We start from the raw sequence: 26066 nt of genomic DNA, 5'->3' as shown, positions 1-26066 counted from the left end.
ATATAAGATCTCTGCTTGCTGCAGATTTGAATGGTCATCGCACACATACACACAGACAAACAGTTCCGTATATTACGTACTGAATATGGCTCCTCGTGTCGGGGACCGAAAATGGCTTCCTGCGCCATGGGCTTAAAATGGCTTCTTGACTTTTGTTCTCTGCCTATGTTATGTGCGTTGCCTAGCGACAGTGAATCTATGCATTTAATCCTGTGCAGCACGTTGGATTGTCGTATACCAAAACACGTTTCCAGACGGTTTTTCGTTCGTAAATCACCAACAAAAGCGAAAATTAAAAATCCGGCATCTATGTTCAAAATTTCAGATCTCTGCGTGTCGTAGATTTGACTGGGCATCGCGCACACACAGACAAACAATTCCTTTTTATTATTATAGATTATTGTGCTTCAGGTTGAGGAGAGTCCTCACTGGTGTCTATTATGACAGTGATTTTATAAGTTCGGTTACACTTTACCTTTAAGAATAAAGTGCTACGCAAGAACGGAAATACAGAATTAAATATTTCTGAACCATTTACTAATTTAGAGGTACAATCAGTTGGCAAGTTGTCAACTTCCCGAAATGTGATTAGGTCAAGTGTCCATCATGTACTAGTGAAGTAAAACTTGCAGTATTACTGTCAATCTTGTGACCAGCTGCCATGAAACTGACAGTTGTGTGTGGACATGACTTTTAATATAAATAATCCTACATTAATGCTCTAGTTCAAGATTCTTCAACCTTTCGGACAGTGTGGGCCGCATTAAAAATGTCAATGAAGCCTGCGGGATATTAAGCTATAGTGCGGTATTTAGAATTGTAAGATGATTTGCAATCCGGCCCCGCGGTGTAAGGCGCAACGCGTCCGCCTGCCACCCGGCGGCCCCGGGTTCGATTCCCGGCCGGGTCAGGGGTTTTTGATTGTAATGATTAATGTCTCTAGCCTGGGGCTTGGTGTTTATGACACCGGGCGAGTTGGCCGTGCGGTTAGGAGTGCGCAGCTGTGAGCTCGCATCCCGGAGACAGTGGGTTCGAACCCCACTGTCGGCAGCCCTGAAGATGGTTTTCCGTGGTTTCCCATTTTCACACCAGGCAAATGCTGGGGTTGTACCTTAATTAAGGCCAGGGCCGCTTCCTTCCCATTCCTAGGCCTTTACTGTTCCATCGTCGCCGTAAGACCTATCTGTGTCGGTGCGTCGTAAAACAAATAACAAAGAAAGAAAGGTGTTTGTGACGTCCTTAATCTTCCTTTCCTCACACACAACATTCCACACTACTGCCATTCCAATTACACGCAGGCTCATACAATATGGTGCCAGTAGGGGCAAAAGTTCCACATGGATCGACGCCTCGAAAAAAAAAGAAAAAAAAAGAAAAAAAAAGAAAAAAAGTTTTCCATATTCACAAGGAACGCTGTGCATTTGATACTTGACATACAATCCTACATATTTTTGTTTTTATTTTTTTCGCTAGTGGTTTAACGTCGCACTATAACATCGAAGGTCGTCGGGGACGCAAGGATGGGAAACGGTTAGAATTGGGAAGGAAGCAGCAGTGCCCCTAATTCCCTATGAATATATTCAACATATATGCTTCTTCAGCCATCTAACAGTCACACGTGATATTTAAATCCTTATACTAAAATAGCAGGGAGATGACTGAAGCAGTAGTTCGTCCGAGTGCACTGCCTCGCCTTCTGGATACATCTCGAAGATTCTCTACACTCGTTTTTATATACTCTCATCCCCAGTCGGAGGGCTGTGAACAGTGTGATATTCATAAACGCACGAAGGTTCGCCGTGTCTTGCATAGCCTATTGTTGTAATATATTATCAGACCTCTTTCATTAGTATAATGGTCTGTGGCCTCCGGAGAGTCATGGTGCAGGTCTTTCGAACTGACGCCGTAGAGATAAGCAACTTGCGCGTCTATTATGATGGGCCCTTCCTGAGATGGATTCTAATGATGAAGGCAGCGCAAGCGTCCAGCTCCCAAGTCAGAGGAATTAACTAATGAATGTCAAAATCCCCGACACGGCCTGGAATCGAACCCAGGACCCCTTCAATCAAAGGCCAGTACACTAACGATTTAGCCACGTAACCGGCCCTTAGTATGAGATAATAACCGTTATAGTCATTCTGGATCATTATTTGGGTTCAGCTTTCATCACTGTGTCGTCGAGGAGAAGAAGCTTCAAGCAACTGTTTCTTGTCGTTCTTGTTGAACGTAGCATATCATTCTGTTTACTAACAGAACACTATAACATACCTGTCAAAGTGATATAATTCGTATTTCGGCAGATTAGTAAGACTAAATTATATTGAGTCGACGCTGAAAAAAGATAGCATCCTTCTTAATAAATCGTAAAATGAGTTAAAGAAGCCATGTTTTCTGCAATACGTTATTTTTATTCAAGAATTCATGGTACAGTTACCGGCACGTTAAAGAACATCTGTGGAACAACATCCCGGTACAACGGTGTCTCCGAAAACCGTACAAGTAGTTATTGAGGCATAAACCCAGTAATATTATTATTAAAGTTGAATTTATGTGAACGTTAAGTATCAAATGTACAGCGTTCCTTGTGAATATGGAAAGCATACCTGCGAGCTTCAATGAAATTATTTTTATCTGATTGCATTTTAACCTTTTTTTAAATGACCGGCGGGCCAAGACAAAGAGCTCCGCCGACAGATGCAGGAGCGGGAGAATATGAATTTAACAAATATAGTCTAATGAGAATGCCTCCGTGGCTCAGACGGCAGCGCGTCGGCCTCTCACCGCTGAATACCGTGGTTCAAATCCCGGTCACTCCATGTGAGATTTGTGCTGGACAAAGCGGAGGCGGAACAGGTTTTTCTCCGGGTACTCCGGTTTTCCCTGTCATCTTTCATTCCAGCAACACTCTCCATTCTCATTTCGTAGCATCTATCATTCATTAATATATCACTTTGGGAGTGGCGACCCCATCGTAATAATAGCCTATATATGATTCATTCATTACATCCCTGACCCGGTCACTGACTGGAAAACAGGTTGTAGGTTTTCATTTTTCATTTTCAGTCTAATGAGACTATTCGCGTTCAGTATGCAATTGTCAGCAAGTAAACCTCCATTGGTGCATCTTCATCGCACACATTTTTATACCGTAGCATTCATCCCATCATAGCGAATACCCTCTTTCCATTGTCCCAAAACGTTTTTAAAAATAATAGTTATTTGCTTCACGTCCCACTAACTACTTTTACGGTTTTCGGAGACGCTAAGGTGCCGGAATTGATTCCCGCAGAAGTTCTTTTTCGTGCTAGTAAATCCACCGGCACGAGACTGACGTATTTGAGCACCTTCAAATACCACCGGACTGAGCCAGGATCGAACCTGCCAAGTTAGAGTCGAAAGGCCAGCGCCGCAACCGTCTGGGCCACTCAGCTCGGCCCCAAACGTTTATACCAACAACCATTCCCACTACTTTTGTGTATGTGTTCACTTGGTCTTCGCTCACATAAGGAAATCTATAACTTGCTTTACGTCGCACCGACTCAGATAGGTCTTATGGCGACAATGGGATAGGAAAGACCTGGGAATGAAGCGGCCGTGACCTTAATTAATGTACAGTCCTAACAGTTACCTGGTGCGAACATTTGAAACTACGGAAAACCATCTTCAGGGCTGCCGTCGATTGGGTTCGAACCCACTATCTCCCGGATACAAGCTCACAGCTGCGCGCCCTAACCGCACGGCCAACTCGCCCGGCAGAAAATCTATAAATAACGTCTTCTTCTTCTTCTTCTTCTTCTTCTTCTTCTTCTTCTTCTTCTTCTTCCTTCTGATTTTTCAATTAGCCTACTTAGGGTCTGCACTAGATGTTGATTAAATCAAGTTTTACGGTCAGATGCTCTTCCCGCTGCTAACCCTCTGTGGAGGGATGTGTTCACTATTGTGTGTTTCTGTGGCGGTTTATAGTGTGATGATTTGTATTGAAGATTTGTTTAAGAAGAACATAAATATCCAGCCACCGAGCCAAAGAAATTAATTGGATGTGGTTTAAGTCCCCGTTCTGACCGGGAATTCAACCCGGGGTCCTCTGAACCGAAGGGCACTAAGCTGACCATGCAGCCATGAAGAAGGACGACAATCTTAATGAACGAAGAAAGGATAACTTGTTCTGAGATTCCACTTGCTTCCTAGAAATATCTTCTGTCGCTGCTGATATGATAACTCATGTGTAGCTATGATTGCTCCCACCATGAAGTAAACATAAAGTGCTAGCGGCTATGTACTCAGCTAGGCTCAAGCAATGTAAAAATGTTTGACGCCGTTGTCCGCTACCACTGAAGCGTGTACATCAGTAGTTGTATTTATCTATCGTATGGCTGTTGGTGCCGCGAGTGTCCGAGGACATGTTCGGCTCTTCTGTCCGGCCCCATGGCTAAATGGTTAGCGTGCTGGCCTTTGGTCACAGGGGTCCCGGGTTCGATTCCCGGCAGGGTCGGGAATTTTAAACGTCATTGGTTAATTGCCGTGGCACTGGGGCTGGTTGTATGTGTTATCTTCATCATCATTTCATCCTCATCACGACGCGCAGGTCACCTACGGGTATCAAATCAAGAGACCTGCACCTGGCGAGCGGAACCCGTCCTGGGATCTCCCGGCACTAAAAGCCATACGCCATTTCATTTCATTTTTTTCGGCTTTTCTGATGCAGGTGCTTCTAGTTGGCGCCCAGAGAAAACCCATGCGTCTGGATGTGGAATGCTGACGGTAATGAGGTAGGGAGAGGGATGAAAACCGATGTTGGCACATAGTCTACTCCTGTCGAATGAAACGTACCGATCTGCTCAAGGTTAACGTCTCCATCCGACGGACGAATCACCATCGACAGCGTCATACGAACACTGCGGAGAGGTTTGGAATTGAATCCAGGCTTGTGACACGCAAACTAGTGATTGGAAATCCACACCGCCTCCTCGCTACTGCCCTGTCGGCCAACATTCTGATGGTGATTTCTTCCCACTAACGGGACTCGAACCAGCTAACTACGGTGTCAGACCATATAGACGACACCTACCAGGCGGGATTACATCAGCAGTGACATTTTTTACGGTCCTGAAATCCTTGAGAATTCCCCAGCAATATTCGAAGTTTGGAGATCCTGGTCTAAAGTGAACTCCCAACAGAAAATTTCCCTGAGAATGCAAAATTGGCTGTAAGGCAGCACGTCATTTACCTCACTTCTCTTCGACTGTTCCTTTTGTATTATTGATCGTTCAAAGTTCTGATCAGCAGATGTAAGATCTTAAAGCAACAATCATGACCTGTCACGAAATAAGCTCATTATAGCTTCTAAAGCTATCTAATTGGATTTTATCAAGGAACCTGAGAAAGCTTAAATATGTATGTTCGAACTTTCTGACTGTCTGGAAAAACTATTTATTTCAATTTCGTCAAAGTAGTAGTTGTTGTTGTTGGTTTGACGTCACATCAACTCAGGAGAGTCTTATGGTGACAGTGGAATAGCAAAAGAGAAGGAAACGACCGTATAGCCGGTGTGAAAATGGGAAACCACGGAAAACCATCTCCAGTGTTATCGACAGTGAGGTTTCGAACTCACCATCTACCGAATGTAGGGACACAGCTACGAGACCCGAACTACGCAGTCAAATCGATCGTCAAAGTATTCATGAATGTAACAACAAAATGTACTAATTTGGGTCTTTAACAACCTTCAAGATATATCGGTGCAAAGTCTAACGCATTTTCTCACTCTCAAGAACCACCATGCTTCTTTGACTGTGATTTACGATAATACGATGACTCACCAAGTGATTTTATGACAGTTTCTTTGTATCATAGCATGACCAGTTCAATATTGCAGTAACCCTTCTGGTAGTGTTATGATTATTAACTCAAACTGAGGTTGTTATTAATAATAATAATAATAATAATAATAATAATAATAATAATAATAATAATAATAATAATAATAATAATAATATTTGAATGTTATGGGCTTTACGTCCCACTAACTACTTTTACGGTTTTCGGAGACGCCGAGGTGCCTGAACTTAGTGCCAGTAAATCTACCGACACGAGGCTGGCGTATTTGAGCACCTTCAAATACCACCGGACTGAGTCAGAATCGAACCTGCCAAGTTGGGCACACTAAAGTTACCTGACAGCCACACCCATTACTTACTTTACTATCTCTGTTATTTCCCTGCATAGTTGCTTGCGCTGATATAGTAATACGTCTGTTTGTTAGGGCATTACCCCGTGGCTTGTCGGATCCCCAAATAGCACCAGGAAATGTTATACGGTTATAAAGAAACCACGGATATAGCGGGCGCTAAAATGACGCGTACTAGGCAATATGAGGAGTGAGGTAGTTTGTCATTGCTTTCCTCACTGGGCCAGAAAGTGGCATTACAGCATGACCGACCCTGAGAGATGAACCTTTCATAACATCAAGATGCACAAGTCATGCACCAAATGCCATTATTTGTTATCACAGCCATACATGAGACTGTGAGTCCAGTGGAAGTTATAAATTGCGCTTGCCTGTGCCAAAAGACAAATGTACAAATACTACATCCATCAAGAAATGTAAGCAGGCACTAGTAAGACGTATGGTGGCAACACTCAGAGATGCGATTCCGTAGCTGACTCTGGTGGTGATTATTGCTTCAGTAGAAAGTGAAAGTGAAAGGCACCCTAGGTCTCACAATCCTACTACCGCTGGGGTAAGAGAACAAAAGTTGATCAAGGAAGGTCAGATAGAAAATTTGAAAGTATAGAGCGTTGCACTAGTAAGTGCTAGATTTAGCCAAGTGCCCCATCGTCAGTCTCCCAGATAAGAGCCCCTGGGGGGGGGGGGAGAGTTCCTCTTTTAGTCGCCCATGACGGCAGGAAGGGGATATCTTGGATGTATTCTACCGTCCCCACCCACAGAGACAGAACTGAAAGTGACAGAGCCACTCACAACTGCTGAAACACTAATATCCCTTTCAGACCTGAAAGAAAACTGGAGGAGTGAATTTTTGTTTGTACGTCAAGAACTGACTAAAATGCTCCTCAATACACATATTAATAGTTTATTTTACAAAATAAAAACTAACATCCGAAAAACAGGACCCACACAATTGTGCGTATCAAAATTCAAAACCTCGTTGTATCACGTACGATGGTGTAGCTTCAAAATTTACGTTCACTAACCAAAGTACACACTTCATTGAATATATTCCGGTATTCAGTAAAGCTTCTAGATTAATATAAACGCAGTAAATAAATGCTTACTTTCGGCACTACTGCTTCCTGCCATCTCGCCGATCAACTGTGCTTTTTAAACCCTTCTTCCTTCGCCCTGGCGGTCAAGCGCATACTAAAATCAATTGAAATACACGCCACGTGTCCTGCACAATCACTGCAGTCCGGTGTAGAGCCGAAAAAACATCAAATACGGTCAGGGATAACGAAAATACGAACCCGCACAATTGTGCGTACTCGGTCTGAAAGGGATAGAATTCTCCGAGCTAAGGGCACGGAGACTGACACCGTATAGCCAAATTTATAGAGCTCGTTTACTGTACAGTCACGTTCACGACTGTGTTCCCTCACTTGATGGCTCAATCTCCACATCGGAGTTTTACAACCGGGTAATAAAAAGTGAACGAAAGACGATGGACTCTATTGTACTCCCAGAGAGCGAACACGAGTCGCTCGTCATCGAGTTAATATGGCTGTCTCTAATCACTGCGTACTTATACGTGTTTTATGGTCCTTCTCTCTTATTTACACCGGCACAGCTGGATTATAAATGTATGCAACGGGCAACAGTTTATAACGTGCCCAAAGTACGGTCTGTCGTCTCTTTATTCAGCAAGTAAGCTTCAATCTACTAATCATAAGCCTTGGTACATTTATTTCTATGCATGATCTGAATTATGACTCTGATATGGCAACTTTCTCAAAATTGACTGAAATTCGAAGAATGTTCATTTTGTCAAAAAGCTATCGACCAATATCTTAAGCTCTTATACTAAAGTGCAGTTAATCTTTCTTTGTTTCAAAGTAACTTAGTTACATTCAATATTCTTTTTGTTTCATTTTGAATTATATTTTCCATAAGGAAATAAAAAAATAGAAAGAAGGCCTCCACTTTTGGAGAGGTTTCAAATTTCGTGGCAGAACCGGGAATCGAACCCCGGCTTCCGGGGTTGCGATTAATCACACTAACAACAGAGGCGGGTTGTATAAAATATCCCAATGTATACTGTGTTAAAATGTGGATCCGATCAGATGAAGGGTTTTGGAGAAACAATGTCTTAAAGTTGATGCATGGTTGAATCACGTCCTGGGGACGAAGATGGCCGGACGTAGAGCCGGAATTAGTGCTGGGGACATCGGTAACGGAAGTCTTTACCTTCGCCTCCTCCAAGGACCGTCATGGCCTAAAAGGAGATGGCTCTCCTTTTCTTTGTTTCATTTAGTTATTGAGACATCATGTCTATCTGAATACGACTGCTTGCCTCGATCATCGGTGTAGTGATCTTCGGTTCAGATGGTAACGGGATCTAAGTTCACGTGAAGTCGGTGGGCTGTGACTGTGCGTGTTGTGGAGTGAACTGCTCTGACGACGACACCGTGTTGTGAGAGGTTCTATTGGAGAGCAGGAATTTAAAGCGCATGAGCTAGTGAGAACAGCTGTCAAAAATAAAAAAATAAAAAAAATGGTCGAACTTGAACAGGGAATATATTCTAAGTTCCACTTCGGATCCCGGTGCTTTTACACGATGTATGTGCTTCTAGATACGCAATAGGCTCTGTAAACTATGCTGAATTATAGTGTTTGAGGAGGCACTCGATGTCAGTAAAGCGTTCGGTCAATTATTCGATTTTTTTTTCCTTTTTAAAATTGCTTTACGTCGCACCGACACGGATAGGTCTTATGGTGACAGTGGAATAGGAAAGGGCTAGGAGTGGGTAGGAAGCGGCCGTTTTGCCTGGTGTGAAGATGGGAAACCAAGGAAAACCATCTTCAGGACTGCCGACAGTGGGGATTCGAACCCACTTACTCCCGAATGTAAGCTAAGAGTCAATGATTCGAAGGTTGCAAGTTCGAGCCTTGTTCAAGTTATTCATTTTTGTTGTGTTTTTCCCGTGACATAAATAATATAATTGTTAGGTTTGAAACAGTAGACCTGCGTAATATTAATGTTAGTTTCTCCTTATATTATCATATAATCCTGTATTGTTTATTCATGTATTTAATCCATTTACCCCGCAGGGTTGGTTCCCCACCCCCACCCTGACTCAGCGCGGGATCCCACCTCTCCCACTTCAAGGGCAGTGATCTGCAGTATGAGACATTTGGTCGGGCATACAACTGCTATACTGAACAGGGGCCTTATGGGGGATGGGAAGGTTGGAAGAGATAGGCAAGGAAGAGGGAAGGAAGTGGCCGTGGCCTTAAGTTAGGTACCTAGATCTGATGGCTAGTTGAGATCCACCCACCCTATATCAGAACAATGGAGGAGCTATATGACGATGAACTAGTGGCGCCGGTCTAGAAAATCAAGCCGAGAGGATTCTACGTGCTGACTACACGCCACCTCATAAGCTAATGTCTTCAGGCCGAGCAGCGGTCGCTTGGTAAGCCAATACTCCTCAGGGTTTCAGTGTCATGAGGTTTGTTTTGTTTGTTTGTTTGTTTGTTTGTTTGTTTGTTTGTTTGTTTGTTTGTTTGTTTGTTTGTTTTGTTTATTTATAAATTGTGTATTTCTCCACCCTTAGTGCTCCATCTGGATATAGGCTACCTCTCTTTTAAACAATGAAGTCTAAATCTATGACTAATATTGACCTTTCTCTCCTAGAACTCGCACTGCCCTCCGCTGGTTCTAGAATAGCGATAGCCAAGCAGGTACGCTAAAGACATGTTTGGCTCGAACAATTTAGAAACGACACGAAATTTCAACTTCAGCATAGGAACACGACCGTGAAGTTCTCCCTAGAATGAGTGCCTGATTAATTCTGGTGGCAAAGACATCTGGATACAGAGCTAACCACTCTGTCCCGCTTAGTACTGAAGTTAAAGATAGTGAAAGACTTTATATTCCATTCTTCTAAGGTCTATCATATCCTGCTTTTGTTTGGATCTAAAATATATTTTCCTAAGATAAAGTAAAAGAATGCACACCTTCCAAAATAATGTACCTAGCGACTCTATTCCAAACATGATGTGATCTGTAAACCAATCTCTTCCTCTCGCACAAGATCCATTAAACTATTGTTGCAGAGCAAGTAGCTGGATAAATATAGCCTATATGCTGCATAGTTGATTCATATGCAGTATCAAACTTACGGAAGCATTATTACTGAAATGTTTCTGCACACTCAGAGTATATCACCCCTCAATTTAATTCGTTAATGAAGTTAGATTAAAGTATTAATTTAAGAAGAATTTAATTACTCTCCTCCTGGCGTGACTAGACGTAATATTCAGCTATTTTAAAACAATACATCATTTATTCATCCCGTAATCAAGTCTCATACAACCAGACTAGGCTATGATGACTTACAAATAGAGTAGATTGTCCCTTCTTTCTGGAACATAATTAGCTTTAACACATTTTGTAAATCGAAAGCAGATTAAGCATTAAGCCATTGTTGTGACTATGGTGGAGATTATTCTTTAAAGTGAAAGTAGCTTACGTACAAGTTGGCAATCTGAGGGCGTAATGGAAGAGGTCCGATCATTCGAAACATCAGACTATCGCAAAAGAAAAGGGTAGGGCCTCGAAGGGCGTGAAAATGAAAGACTCTCTAGGCCTCACAAACCTAATAACGTCGGAGTGGAAGAGAACAAGAATTGGTTAAGGGCGGTCGAATAGATCGACTCAGTTAGGGGCCCCGAGGTCACCAGCCAACGCTCTGAAATTGAGAAGTTCGATAAATCTCTGGATAAAAATGTTCCATGAGTTTCCAAATGTTCAATAAATTTCCAATTTCTTTGAAAGCATGTAAGAAAAGCTTGATGATGATGATGATGATGATGATGATGATGATGATGATGATGATGATGCTAGTTGTTTAAAGGAGGCTAACATCTAGGCCATCTACCCCATTTAAGAAAAGACTAGATAAACAACTGATTGGGAATCTGCCACCTGGGCGACAGTCCCAACTGGAGATCAGTGATGATTGATTTCATCTGACTTGTTTTTCTTTTTACAATTACGTCGCACCGACACTGATAGGTCTCATGGCGATGATAGGATAGGGAAGAGATAGGAGTGGAAAAGAAGCGACCGTGTCCTTAATTAAAGTACAGCCCCAGCAATTGCGTGGTGTGAAAATGTAAAACCGAGCGATTTTGCTATGCGGTAAGGGCACGCAGCTGTGATGAGCTTGCATTCGGGAGATAGTGGATTCGAATTCCACCATCGACAGCCCTGAAGATGGTTCCGTGGTTTCCCATTTTCACACCAGGCAAATGCTGGGGTTGTACCTTAATTAAGGCTATGGCTGCTTCTTTCACACTCACGGCCCTTTCCTATCCCATCGTCGCCGTAAAACCTATCTATGCCGGTGCGACGTTAAACAACTAGCAAAAACATGGTAAAACATGGAAAGCCATCTTCAAGGCTGCCGACAACGGGTTTCGAAGAGTTCGAAACCACTATCACCCGAATTCAAGCTCACAGCTACGTGACCAAACCGCGCAGCCACTTGCTCGGTCTTCATTTCATTTCATTTCATTTCATTTCGTTTGATTTGATTTGATTTGATTTGATTTGATTTGATTTGATTTGATTTGATTTGATTTGATTTGATTTGATTTGATTTGATTTGATTTGATTTGATTTGATTTGATTTGATTTGATTTGATTTGATTTGATTTGATTTGATTTGATTTGATTTGATTTGATTTGATTTGATTTGATTTGATTTGATTTGATTTGATTTGATTTGATTTGATTTGATTTGATTTGATTTGATTTGATTTGATTTGATTTGATTTGATTTGATTTGATTTGATTTGATTTGATTTGATTTGATTTGATTTGATTTGATTTGATTTGATTTGATTTGATTTGATTTGATTTGATTTGATTTGATTTGATTTGATTTGATTTGATTTGATTTGATTTGATTTGATTTGATTTGATTTGATTTGATTTGATTTGATTTGATTTGATTTGATTTGATTTGATTTGATTTGATTTGATTTGATTTGATTTGATTTGATTTGATTTGATTTGATTTGATTTGATTTGATTTGATTTGATTTGATTTGATTTGATTTGATTTGATTTGATTTGATTTGATTTGATTTGATTTGATTTGATTTGATTTGATTTGATTTGATTTGATTTGATTTGATTTGATTTGATTTGATTTGATTTGATTTGATTTGATTTGATTTGATTTGATTTGATTTGATTTGATTTGATTTGATTTGATTTGATTTGATTTGATTTGATTTGAAAGTAGAACTGGTTAACCGTCCTTTTTCAACACCAATCAGAAGAGAAATAGAAGAATGAGGTAACGAAAAAAAAAAAGAAGGGAAGGGAAGGACCATGAAGAGCGTGAGAGTGAAAGAAAGACTCCTTCTTCTATGTCGAGTATTCAGCCCGAAGGCTAGTTTGATCCTCAACTGCTCCGACATCAACTGTCATAGATGGCCTAGGGGTCACTGACGGGGCATACTATCGAGTCAGAAGTTGTAATTACATATCAGTCTGTCAAGTCCACCGAATTGCACACACCTATGAGCAGCATTTTCACACAATTTATAACAGTGATTGGATGCATAAGGAATGGTACTACTAGCATCGCTCGTACCTCACTCACTCCCTGTGGGTGGGGAGCGAAGATGAAGAATGCACCCACGGTATCCCCTGCCTTTCTTAAGAAGCGACCAAGGGATGATACTTTTGGAGCCATGAGACAATCTGTGAATAGTACCATTACGCGATGAACATCATGGGTGTACTTTAGGCTTACTTAACAAGTACCTGGTTGTGCTCCCTCTTAGAGCAATAATCACTACTACCTGAGGAACAGGTACCGCTACTGCCTCCAACTGGATCTGTGATTGGTATCATCGGGGGAGGATTAATATGGGAGTAGTAACATTACATGAAGAACACTATGAGTCTGTGTTGTCTTTGGATGGTCCCATGATGTGTGACACACAGTGGGTCTACATTGCCTATGATTATTACCACTATGTGAGCAACACCATGAGAATACCTAACCTGTGAAGAGTTCCCCTATGCGAGCAACGCCATGAGTATTACGTGATCTGTGATTAGTACCACTATATGAGAAAGAAAGAAAGAAAGAAAGAAAGAAAGAAAGAAAGAAAGAAAGAAAGACATCTCATGGACGTTACTAAATCATGGAGGCATACACTGAGGGGGTTTGTTACGCCGTGCGGATGGTTTTCAGTGGGTTGCAATGTTCACACCAGTCAAATGCTGGAGCCGTACCATAATTAAAACCACGGCTTCTTCTAGCCCTTCCTTAAACCAGCGTCGTATGAAGACTGTACGAATTAGTGCAACGATAAAAGCCAGCAGAAACGGAATGGACATAATTAGGACACTGTTAGAGTTGGATGACAACACGCTTTAACCTCAGAAGAGCTATTCGAGAAGCAATTAATGTAATAGAATCAGATGCTCCGTAATTGTCACACTTGTCTCAGAAGTTGGTAGTGGTGATTGCTGTTTTAATAGGAAGTACAACTGGACAACCATCAGAAGAGAAAAAAGGAAGAGGCTCGATTCTTTGAAGAGCAACGGTATCGGTAAGATAAAAGGGAAGGGCGACAAAGGACATGGAAATGAAACATGCCCTCTGCCTAGCAAACCTAATACCGTCGGGGTCGGGAGCGGATACGGAGATCGGACATGAAAGACGAAAGTGGGAGGGCTGGCACAAGTAAGTGGAGGGCGTGCCAGATTCAGCTTTGGGACTGTACTTGCCAGCCCTCGCTCCCAAACAGTGAGCCCCGTTTGAAGGCGGGTGGGGGGGTGGGGGAGAGACGTTCACCCTTTCAGTCGCATCTTACGACAGGTAGGAGACTAGGAGATAGGGTGGAAGAATTCAACTGTCTCTAACCACTGAGAAAAACAGAGTTCGGTTAAACTATGTGTGAATTAAGTAAGTCTTTTCAACACATTACACATGCAAAATACGTAGCATATTAAATCTCGACCGATGGCGCAAGACAATACTTCGTGTTCGAGTTAGTACACGCAGGGAATGAAGGAAGTAATGACATTCCTAGAAAATGAACAAATATTCTCCGAAGACAATTTTTTTTTTTTTTTTTTTTTTTTTTTTTTTTTTGCTAGTGGCTTTACGGTGCACCGACACCGATAGGAGTTATGGCGACGAGGGGATGGGAAAGGGCCAGGAGTGGAAGGAAGCGGCCGTGGCCTTAATTAAGGTACAGGCCCGGCATTTGCCTGGTGTGAACATGGGAAACCACGGAGAACCATCTTCAAAGCTGCCGACAGTGGGATACGAACCCACTATCTCCGAAGACAAATGCCTGTCTTCGTAACACCATGGTCTGTTAACAACTTCAACAGATGACATCCATCCAATTACAATGAAAGCAGGAACAATGATGATGATAATAATAATAATAATAATAATAATAATAATAATAATAATAATAATAATAATAATAATAATAATAATAATAATAATAATAATAGCAATGTGCTAAAATTTGCCAGCCTCGTACCCGTAGATATATCGATATATAAAATAACACCTGCAAGACAAAATTTTCGGCACCTCGGCGTGTTCGAAACCCGTGAAAGCAGTTAGTGGGAGATAAAACTAATGACATTACTATTGACAACCGCAATGCTGATAACAATTAGGAGAAGTTGCTTCAGTTAAACTAATTTCATCCTATGATTCATAGTCCAATGGAAGTTCCCAACCACATATCAAATAGTTCTCAAACTGAAACTTTAATTCACTTACAGTAACTTGGGCCACAAATTTGAACTTGGAGCAAGTGTAAACGAACCACAGAGACAAGCTATGAAAGTAGTTCACGTCAACTTGGGACCGAACGCAAACTTAACACAAACTTGCTTAATATAAAATTACTTATTGCATCCAAACTGTAAGTGAATACAAGATGCGGTTAGGGTCGTGTAGCAGTGAGCTTGCATTCGGAAAATGGTGGGTTCGAATCCCACCATCGGCATCCCTCAAGATGGTTTTCCGTTGTTTCGCATTTGCACACCAGGCGAATGCTGGGGCCCCGGCCACTACCTTCCCTTTCTCATCCTTGGGTTGCCGACAACCTTCGATGTGTTAGTGCGACGTTGAACTACTAGCAAAAAGAAAAGTGAATACAAGATCACCATCAGACGATCTGTTGAGACACATGCTGACTTTACTGGCAGTTAGAACACTAAAACCGGGCAAGGTGGCCGTGCGGTGAGGAGCGCGCAGCTGTGAGCTTGCATCCGGGAGATAGTGGGTTCGAATCCCACTGTCGGCAGCCCTGAAGATGGTTTTCCGTGGTTTTCCATTTTCACATGAAGCAAATGCTTGGGTTGTAACTTGATTAAGGCCACGGCCGCTTCCTTCCCATTCCTAGGCCTTTCCTATCCCATCGTCGCCATAAGACCTATCTGTGTCGGTGCGGCGTAAAGCAAATAGCAAAAAATACAACACTAAAAACAACATATTTTGGCATTTTAAGATTTTCATCCAACAATATAATTTGAAATTTTCTGCATTAAACTGGTGAATCATTCGTTAAGAAACTCGTTCTAGAACATGTTCTTGATGTTCACTAAGTTTTAGTTCTTCTTTCTTTCTTAATCTGTTTACCCTCCAGGGTTGGTTTTTCCCTCGGACTCATCGAGGATCTCACCTCTACCGCCTCAAGGGCGGTGTCCTGAAACGTGAGACTTTGGGGCTGGGGATACAACTGGGGAAGAGAACCAGTACTTCGCCCAGGCAGCCTCACCAGCTATGTTGAACATGGGCCTTGTAGGGGGGGGGGGATGGGGAGAATGGAAGGGATATACAAGAAAGAAGGAAGGAAGCGGCCGTGGGGCATAAGTTAGGTACCATCCCGGCATTTGCCTGGAGGAGGAGAATTGGGAAACCACGGAAAACCACTTCGAGGATGTCCGAGGAGGGAATCGAACCCCCTCTACACAGCTGACCTCCCGAGGCTGAGTGAACCCCTGTCCAGATCACCTCGTACCACTTTTCAAATTTCGTGGCAGAGCCGGGAATCGAACCCGGGCCTCCAGGGGTGGCAGCTAATCACACTAACCACTACACCACTGAGGCGGACAGTTTTAGTCAAAAATAGATGTATTTATCCGGCGCTCCTCTTGTAACTCGTGTATTATCAAAATTGATATATAAGACAGTGGTTTTTACGAATTTGTACAGAATGTGGTATCACTGAGATGCCTAGTGTGCGATATCTGGTTTATAATTCAACGTTCGGTTATCGTGCATATTCGTAATGAATTACTTCAAATACAGTTTGTAGCGAATGATATTTTCAAAATAATAGGTACTTATATCTCAATAACAGAGAGCCTCCGTGGCTCAGGCGGCAGCGCGGCGGCCTCTCACCGCTGGGTTCCGTGGTTCAAATCCCGGTCACTCCATGTGAGATTTGTGCTGGACAAAGCGGAAGTTGGACAGGTTTTTCTCCGAGTACTCCGGTTTTCCCTGTCATCTTTCATTCCAGCGACAATCTCCTCATTTCGTTCCATTTGTCACTCATTAATCATTGCCACAGAGGAGTGCGACAGCAGCCGGTAATATTCCTATCCTCGCCGCTAGAGGGGGCTTCCATCATTCCATTCCTCACTCGGTCGCATTCCTGGAAAAAGGCTGAGTATTTTCATCTCAATAGCAACGGAGTGGATAGTATTACAGTTTTCAGTATTACAGTATTCGGGAGATTTCATGTCGGCAGCCCTGAGGATGGTTTTACGTGATTTTCCATTTTCACACCAGATAGAATGCTGGGGCTGTACCTTAATTAAGACCACGGCCGCTTCATTCCCAGTCCTAGACCTTGTCTATCCCATCCTCGCTATAAAACCTGTCTGTGTCGGTGCAACGTAAAACAAATTATAAAACAAAAAAGACAAAAAGATAAAGTCAGAAATGTATTTCAAACGGGGTTTTACTTGTTGAAATTCGGAAGTAAATCTACAACTAATACTTGCAACTGTTGAAAATTCGTCCAACAGGAAATTAGAAGAATGATTTCACTACTTTGTCAGCTAAATTTATCACAAAAGTAATTGTATACAACATAGCTGATAGAAAATTACAATTAAATACGGATTACTGATACATTTCACTCTTCCTAAACTATTTTTCGGTCCTTCTGAAGTAATTTCTACTGGATAGATTGTGTATGTTCATACAAGGTGTCTGACAACCAGAGTTACTGTGATATCTTATTTGTATAGCAGCGACTAATGAGCCTTTCGTCTAAATCTTCGAAAAGCTCAGACGACAGCCTGTAATACATCGAAGGAGGTCGTTAGGAAATTCAACTTGTTTACGCATGTGTGTGTCTGCTCACCTCCTGCCACACAGGTACTAGCTAGTTTTCATATAACTTATAGGGGTTTTGTCGGTTTTTAGCTAGAAATGGGCATAACACAGGAGATGTACCTGATTTCCCGATTAACATCAGTTGTTGTTCAGTAGATACCTCAACAATCATTCAGTAGGTTTGGCTACACCTCTGATGTAAATATAAGACATGCCTAAATCAACTTAGATCGTGTACTTCAATTCCACTTTTCGCTGTAACAGATGTAATTTATAGAGCATACCGTGTTTCTGTAAACGCATATTTTTTATGAAAGTAAATATTGATTTCACTTGGATACAAATTTTACTAGATACAGTTTCGAAATACGAGAAAGAAATTAACCACGAACATTAAAACTACGAATGACAAAGGGGTGAAATATGTGTCCATCACCGCAGTCTAGGGATTTGCAGAGTGGTATCCATCGTGGTTCGATTCCCGACTCTGCCACGAATTTTGGACTAGATTGAGGGAAATGTGATCTTCCTTGAAGTGGGCTGCCCAGGATTTCCCACTTTAACCCCATGTGAAGGCCGCAATGGACCCAGATTTATAGGTAACGGACGCTTCCTTCCCAATCTGAGTCTGAGTTAATCACAAACATTATTTTAGTATGGACACCACATAGACAATAGAGAATATTTCTTACCAAGCGATTCGGCTACGCAGTTTGGGTCACGTATCTGAAAACTTGCATTCCGGATATGGTAGGTTTGAACCTCACAGTCAGCAGTTCTGGAGGTGGTTTTCTGTGGGTTTTCCATTTTCACACCAGACAAATGCTGTACTTTGAGGCCGCGGTTAGTTGCATTTCGGTCCAAGCCCTGTTCTATCCCATCGTGTGTCGGCGTGATGTAAAGCAAATAGCAAATAGCAAAAAATTAAATGTATGGGGATTATTTTCAAATTTCTTACATAAAACAAGATCATCATCTTCAGGAGCAGCGCAAACCGCATAGATATTTCTACACTAATTTATGGGATATAGAATACCATTATCAACCAGTACGACCACACTGATACAGAATGCCTTTACTAGTTTCTTTAACATTAGTCGGTAGTACTAAGTTTTAAGAGTGGTGATGGTGGTGTTTGTTGTTTTAAGAGGAAGTACAACTGAGAAATCATCCTCTTTTAACGCTAATGAGACCAAGCGAGTTGGCCTGCTGTTAGGGGTGCGGAGCTCTATGAGCTTGCATTCGGGAGATAATGGGTTCGAACCCCACTGACGACAGCCCTGAAGATGTTTCCGTAGTTTCCTATTTTCACATCAGGCAAATGCTAGGGGCTGTGCCCTAATTAAGGCCACGGATGCTTCCTTCCTACCCCTAGCCCTTTCCTATTCCATCGTCAACATAACACCTATCTGTGTCGGTGGGACGTAAAGCAATTTGTAAAAAAAATCATCACTGAAATATATTGTATTTGCAAAGTAAAAATCATGGTAAACTATTTCCAGCATAGTGGAACAAACCAGTCTCCCTATTCTTGTCATCGCCGCATGGCCCTGCTAGATATGAACTAAATAACCATACCCGATCCTTCGAAAAATGTAGATATCAGCAAAAGAAAGTGCCTCGGAGGGTGCGAAAATTAGACACCTAAGCCTCGCAAACAAAATACCATCAGGATCGGAAGAGAGCAAGAATTGTCCATGACAGGTCAGATTACAATGAACAAACTGAACAGGTTGGCACAGGTACTCTGTAGTCACCAAGCCACTCTCTCAATTTGAGAGCCTTTTAAGTAAACTCTTACAATATGGAAGGGACATCAGGGACGTTATTTGTGACTTTACTACAGAGGAAAGAGGAAGTTCTTGACATCCCCTGACAGTGAGTTCCATAGCTTTGCGGTGTGCCAGTAACAACCCTCCTGAAAGCCAATCGTACGAAGGCTAGCAATAGTAAGTGAACGCATATGAGTCTCTTCTGAATCTCTCTTGCCAGCACCAGCATGAGAGGCTTAGAGGACTATTTTCTTTAACGTACATATTAATTTAATTAGTAGATGAACCATCAATGAGCCAAACTGAGCAGCTTGAACGTCGTTATTCATGAATATGATTAATAAACTGTAAAACTGCCACAAAATCTCGCCTCTCTGAAACTAAGTCTCTGGTTATTTTATTCCACAGATGACAAAACTTCAGATCATGTACACATTGTCCAGTTACCTTGAAATCACTGGCTTAGTTCTCATTCGTATGATTGTTTTCAAACTGTTCTCAAATTAAAGATGATTTTTTTTCTTGCTAGTTGCTTTACGTCGCACCGACACAGATAGGTCTTATGGCGACGATGGGATAGGAAAGGCCTAGGAGTTGCAAGGAAGCGTCCGTGGGCTTAGTTAAGGTACAACCCCAGCATTTGCTTAGTATGAAAATGGGAAACCATGGAAACCATCTTCAGGGCTGCCGACAGTGGGGTTCGAACCCACTATCTCCCGGATGCAAGCTCACAGTCGCGTGTCCCTGACTGCATGGACAACTCTCCCAGTGAAGATTAATAATAATAATAATAATAATAATAATAATAATAATAATAATAATAATAATAATAATAATAATAATAATAATAATAATAAATTGAGTTTGCTACAAAGAAAGCTGTAGAAGTCACACTTTTGGCAATATTAGGCGTGTGGAAATACTTCTGTATATGAACTCTGAGGTCTGTTAAAGTATTGAAATGAGCTGAACATCTTGTTTCTTCCCATATCAGGGAACAGTGAAGAACTTAAATTGCGAATGGCTCCCTTACGTTGTCCCTCTCATAGCTCCAATTTCCACTACACATTGTTAGAGTTAGGCAAGATACACATATAAACAAGAGGTAAGACAATACATCAAGTGCCATGTACACAAAGAAAGAGCGCCATATACACAAGAGATACATACCTACTAGGCTGTGGACGCGTAGTTCCCCCACACTGTTCACACACTTGGATTATTTCACTACCTACTCTCTCTGGTTACCTTCAAACTCTCTGTTCTAGGGCACTCGCCTCGCCTACCCTCACACATCGATTGCGGACAAGGCTGACGCTGGCTGGTCGCCGACGGCAGGTCGACCCACGCATGCGTCGCTCCACTACCTAGTGAGTTTCTTAGCCTAGTTAGCAACCCTTAGGGAATGTTCTCTCTCTAGGCAATGTACGACTTATGAACCAGGCCCCAGCCTGATTATGTGGTTACATGAGACTAAAGGAATAGAGGATTATTGAAAAATGTATTTTTACAGAGGCTTGTAAACTGCACCAATACGCTAAAGGAAAGAAACGGTGCTTATTGCCAAAGGGGGAAGTACAGCTGGAAACCATCCTCTGTCAATACTAATCTGAGATTTTTTTCTTTTACTGTAGGTCCAACCATTCCATGAATGAGGTTATCGGCAGAAGACAGGGAAGGGCCACAGGGGGTGTGGAAATCAAAGACTTCTTAGGCTTCAAAAATCTAATGCTATTGGGGTCGAAAGTAAACAAAAGTTGACCAATGGAGGTTGGACAGGAAAAATGAAAGTGAGGAGTCTGGCACAAGTAAGTGGAAGCATTGCTAGACTCACATAGGGGCTCCGTGGTTGCCAGACGACGCTGCCAACCCTTGCGGCTTCCCCTCCCGTCATCTCGTACAACCGGCAGGGTATCCAGTATAAAGGAGAGATACCGACTCCGTAGCACAGTTTGAGACAAATTCCCTATTCTCAAGGTTGTGGAATAGAATACTATCGCAGTTGGTTGGCATTTGGAAGTGAAATTTATCCTCGCGTTTAGAGAATGTATAGAATTAAATATATCTTTGCTAGTCAAATTTATCCGGTTGAGTGTACATATCCACACATGTTTGCTGAATCTGTTGCATAAACATCCTTTGTCAGTTTCGCCTGTTTTCCCTATCTCATGTACAGTTCACGATTTCGATATCGAAGGTTTGCATTCTGCACCATATTTATATCTTTACGTCATCGTAATAAGCTTAGCCATTGACTCTCCACTCAGACAACCAAACCTCAAATCCTGGCTGGAATTTCCCACCTGAAAAATTCGATTTGTGTCCAGAAGAGCTTCACGCCGAAACCCAAAATGAGACAGAGTTGTTCCAGTAACCCCTGAAATACCTGCCGTAAATACCTGGGAGTATTATTATTATTATTATTATTATTATTATTATTATTATTATTATTATTATTATTATTATTATTATTATTATTATTACGGTGATGTCCGTGGAGCAGAAAGAGGTGAAAGAAGGTGCTGGGGTGAATGGTTCTATCTATAATACTCAAATTAATTTGACATTTGAAGTGAAGGTTGTATTTCTTCAAAACAACAAACTTAACAACTTTTCACTTAGTAAAAATAACAATGATATCTCAGGTACAATGCCAAACAAGGGTGTAACACCCCAGAATAGGGAATTTAACAATTTTGGGCTTCAAACCCTCGATTTACAATATCCAGCTACAAGATGAAGTTTACAAAATTTACAATTCAAAATGAGGAATAATTTAGTCAAGGGCAGAAATCCCCCAATTCAAGAGCACTTGCTCCAAAATTTACCAGTTTTAACCTTCGAGAGGCACCTCACACTATAACAAAACTTTGAAAAGAGCTTACATGCCCTCGATTTCTTACAGCCCCCTCAAGGCAACATTATATCAAAATCCTACACTCTCTGGACTCATAAGGCACGATTTACCAATGGAAATAGTTTTACACGGGGGTATCTAGTACCCAACCTACTGGGCCTTTGCAAAAATGAACAGGTTAAATAAATGGCCCAAACACAAAGTGAATGGAGGCGTACACTGCGCTCCCAGATAATGAAATATTAAAAACCTACAGGGCTCTCGGCCGATGAAACTGGGGCTAGTCCCAAGCTACTGAGGTGGCTCGCATGGAAATAACTTTTATATATTACAGGAAAGAAAACGGTTATGAAATCGTAGTCACCTCAAACTGTACCGAGAGGTACTCCTCTACGCCGCACATTTAAATCTTACGCTTAAAAGAACTCCTCTACTGGAGGAATCGTGAACTTGAAACTGGACCAACTTATAAATTTATTCAGAAGATGTCACCACAGTAATTTGACGTAATTTTGTTATTGTGAAGTTTCCTGGACTGTGTGAATTTCTACTTCTTTTGTTTGCCATTCATCAAGAAGTTGGGACAGTCTGCCATAGATGTCACTGCTAAAAAACTACGATCATGCACCCTGGTGTGAAGTGGAAGAACTTTTGATTTGAAGAAGTTTTATATTCATAAGTTTTTTTATTGATTGATGTTCATTTATTTTTGGGTTGGCAATATTTATCTTTTCTTTCCGCCAGTTTTGAATTTAGCCAATCACGAATTTCTGTAATTAATTTTCAACCTATCACAACTTTCTTCTTCGATTTGGAGTGTAACCTTTCAAATTGTCCAATAAATTGAGAGGGTGTGGCTGGTTTATTCGTGAACGGTCTCGAAATTTCCCTGAGGGTTTATAGACTGCGGATTTTCACGTCTCTTGGCCATTTGATCATCATATAACTAAGTGGGTGTGTCAAGCAGGAGGCGGGAGGTGCCTCTTTCATCAGGCAGCAGTTCTTCAGCAAGGTAATGGCCATCTAACATCTTACCTTTTTGCTAGCTCCGCAGTTTAACCCGAGGGAAAGGTTCGAAACTTTAACTATGTAACCAACTTCTCTAAAATGTAAATCTCCTTTCGGTTCATGTAAAAATTTCATAAATCTTTAACTGTAAATCGGGGATAGAGAGTGATATACCCTCTCGAGCTCCCCTTCATCTTGGTTTGAAGTGACTACGTGTATTGCTGTTTTTCATTCTGTAGTGTGGTAAATTACCTTCTTATACGAGTCACCTCCATAGTTTGGGAATAGCCCCTGTTTCATCGGCCTAATGCACCTTAGGTTTTAAGAATGCATATTTAGGAGTGCAAGTACTCGCCTCCATTCAAATTGTGTTTCGGGCCATTTACTTAACCTGTTTTTTTCCGCAACGGCCCAATAGATTGGGTTCTAGATACCTCTGTTTCGCATTTGTAAGTTGTGCCTTGATGGCGAGTGATTGTAATTTTTTGATATCGACTAGAATAGGCTTGGAAAATTGAGAGCACGACAGCTATTTTCTAGTGTTGTCAAAGTGCCTCTGGGAGGCTTGTTATTGTGAATTGGGAGGAAGCGATCCATGTATGGAGGGATTTCTGCCCTTGTGTAAATTTTGTTTTGGTAAATTTGAGCTGGGAACTCAAAAATTGTAAAACTAGGGGCTTGTAGCCCAAGAGAGTTAAAGTACTGTAATCTTGGATTTTTCTATTTTTGTCATTGCTATCTCACTAAGTGAGAATTTGTTAACTTGTTGCTTTTCAAAAATATAACTTTCCATTTCAGTTTTAAATTCTTTCTTGGCATTGTAGTTAGACCAATTCACCCCGGCACCTTCTTTCACCTCTGCGTTCCACGGGTATCCCCGTAACAAAACCAAGATGAAGAGGAGCTCGAGAGGGTAACTTACTCTCTATCCCTAATTTACAGTTCAAGACTTTATGAAATTTTACATGAAAAGGAAGAAGTTTACATTAAAACGGTTACATAGTTAGAAATTCGGACCTTTCCCTCGGATAAGTATGCGGAAATGGCAAGAAAGATTGAATTTATGTGGCCTTTACCTGGCTGATGTTCTGCCTGACGAAGAAAGAGGCGCTCCGCCTCCTGCCTTAACACACACACTCAGAAAGACGACGATCAATAGACAAGGAAACTTGAAGAGCCGCAACTTATATACCCTCAGGGAAGGTTCGAGAGGATTCTGGGCTAATCCGGACACACCCTCTCATTTTTATTGGCTGAACCCAAAAGTTACACTCAAAACCGAACAAGAAGCCTGTGATAGGCTGAAAATTAATTACAGAAAAGTTTCATTGGCCAGATTCAAAACTGGCGGAATGAGACAGAAGTGTTGCAAACCTAGAATTACATTAAAAAACAAATGAAAGTTGAGAAAACCTATAAACACAACATTTCTTTCAATAACACTTCCTTTACCTTGCACCAGAGTGCATGACTATAGTTTTTGGTAGTGACATCTGTGGAAAAACGTCCAAACTTCTTGATGTAAACAAACACACAGCAAATAAAATCAGTCAGTTTAGGCAACTTCAGAATAACACAATTACTTAATACTTTAGTGGTGACATCTTCTGATTAAAGTCTCAACTTTATGTGGTAGCAATTTCGCATTTTGGTCGATAGAGGAGTTCATTAAGGCGCTTATTTTGAATCTGCGGAGTTGAGGTGTACCTCCCGGTTCAATTATTATTATTATTATTATTATTATTATTATTATTATTATTATTGGGTCGAAGCATAAGTTCGTGCGGTATTCTTTTGGGTTGGCAACAATGCGGCATAAAGGGACTGCTTATCGTTATTCCGTTGTTTTAACTGAGTTTGGAGTTTTTGTGTTGTGAAACACAGGTTTTCTTGATTGTGAACGTATTATTTGTGTGTATTTCAGACAAACGGATATAGAATGTCAAGTTGCAAAAAGTGAGCATTTCCGACACATTTTACTCTTTGAGTTTAACAAAGGAGCTGCGAGAACAATTTACGGGAATGAAGCAATTGCTGAAAGAACAGCACAAAAATGGTTTTCTCACGTTCGAGCAGGACGGTTTGACTTATCTGATGATCCACGTTCTGGAAGACCTTCAAATTTTGACGAAAATCGCTCGAATGAGTTCCTTCATGAGAATCCTCGTCAAACAACGCGGGAAAGGGCGCAAGTTTTTGAATGTGATCAGTCAACGATTGTACGCCAATTATATTCGATGGGTAAGGTACATAAATTGGTTATATGGGCACCACATGTGCTAAGTGACAGTAACAAAAATCAACGAGTAAACATCTGTTCGTCATTGCTTGCCCGGCATCGGTTGGCTTGTGATAGGCACGAAGCATTCCTTCCTAACATTGTCACCGGTGACGCGAAATGGTGCCTATATGTCAACATGAAGTTTTTTTTTGTTTTTGTTTTTTTGGGCTTTTGTTTTACATCGGGCTGACACAGACAGGTCCTATGGGCGACGAATAAGATGTAAGAGTGACTCAGCCCATCAAAAAAAGCAAATCCCATCCACAGAAAATCCTGTTGATGTTTGGTGGAACAAAGATGACATTCTTCACCATGAACTTCTTCCGAAAAAACGTAACGATTACCTCTGCTGTGTACAGTGACCAGCTAAGACGGCTTGCCGTTGCTATTGACAGCAAAAGATAAAGACAACAACCAGTCTTATTGCTCCATGATAACGCTCCTCCACAAACAGCCTAATTGACCAAATGTGTGATTGCTGAACTTGGCAAGGAACCTCTTCCTCATGCCCCGCATTGCCCTGGCCTTGCCCTTTCAGATTTTCATCTTTTTCTCTCTCTTTATAACC

The 26066-nt window shown here is 41.5% G+C and overlaps 1 protein-coding gene across 4 annotated transcripts in view; it reads right to left on the bottom strand.

Annotated features, from left to right (window-relative positions):
- The window catches only part of LOC136857975 (solute carrier family 35 member F3), a 406908-nt gene extending 386268 nt beyond the window's left edge, over positions 1-20640 (bottom strand). For all 4 annotated transcript variants that reach the window (XM_067137123.2, XM_067137124.2, XM_067137121.2 and 1 more), the window contains exon 1: positions 20523-20640. The gene's annotated coding sequence lies outside the window, so the exon portion shown is untranslated. The remainder of the gene's footprint in view (positions 1-20522) is intronic.
- Between the last annotated feature and the right edge of the window lie 5426 nt (positions 20641-26066).

This window comes from Anabrus simplex, chromosome 1 (genome assembly GCF_040414725.1).
Source record: "Anabrus simplex isolate iqAnaSimp1 chromosome 1, ASM4041472v1, whole genome shotgun sequence".
Lineage (NCBI taxonomy): Eukaryota > Metazoa > Arthropoda > Insecta > Orthoptera > Tettigoniidae > Anabrus > Anabrus simplex.
Note: the sequence above shows the minus strand (reverse complement) of the source record. Positions and strands in the feature narration are given on the sequence as shown.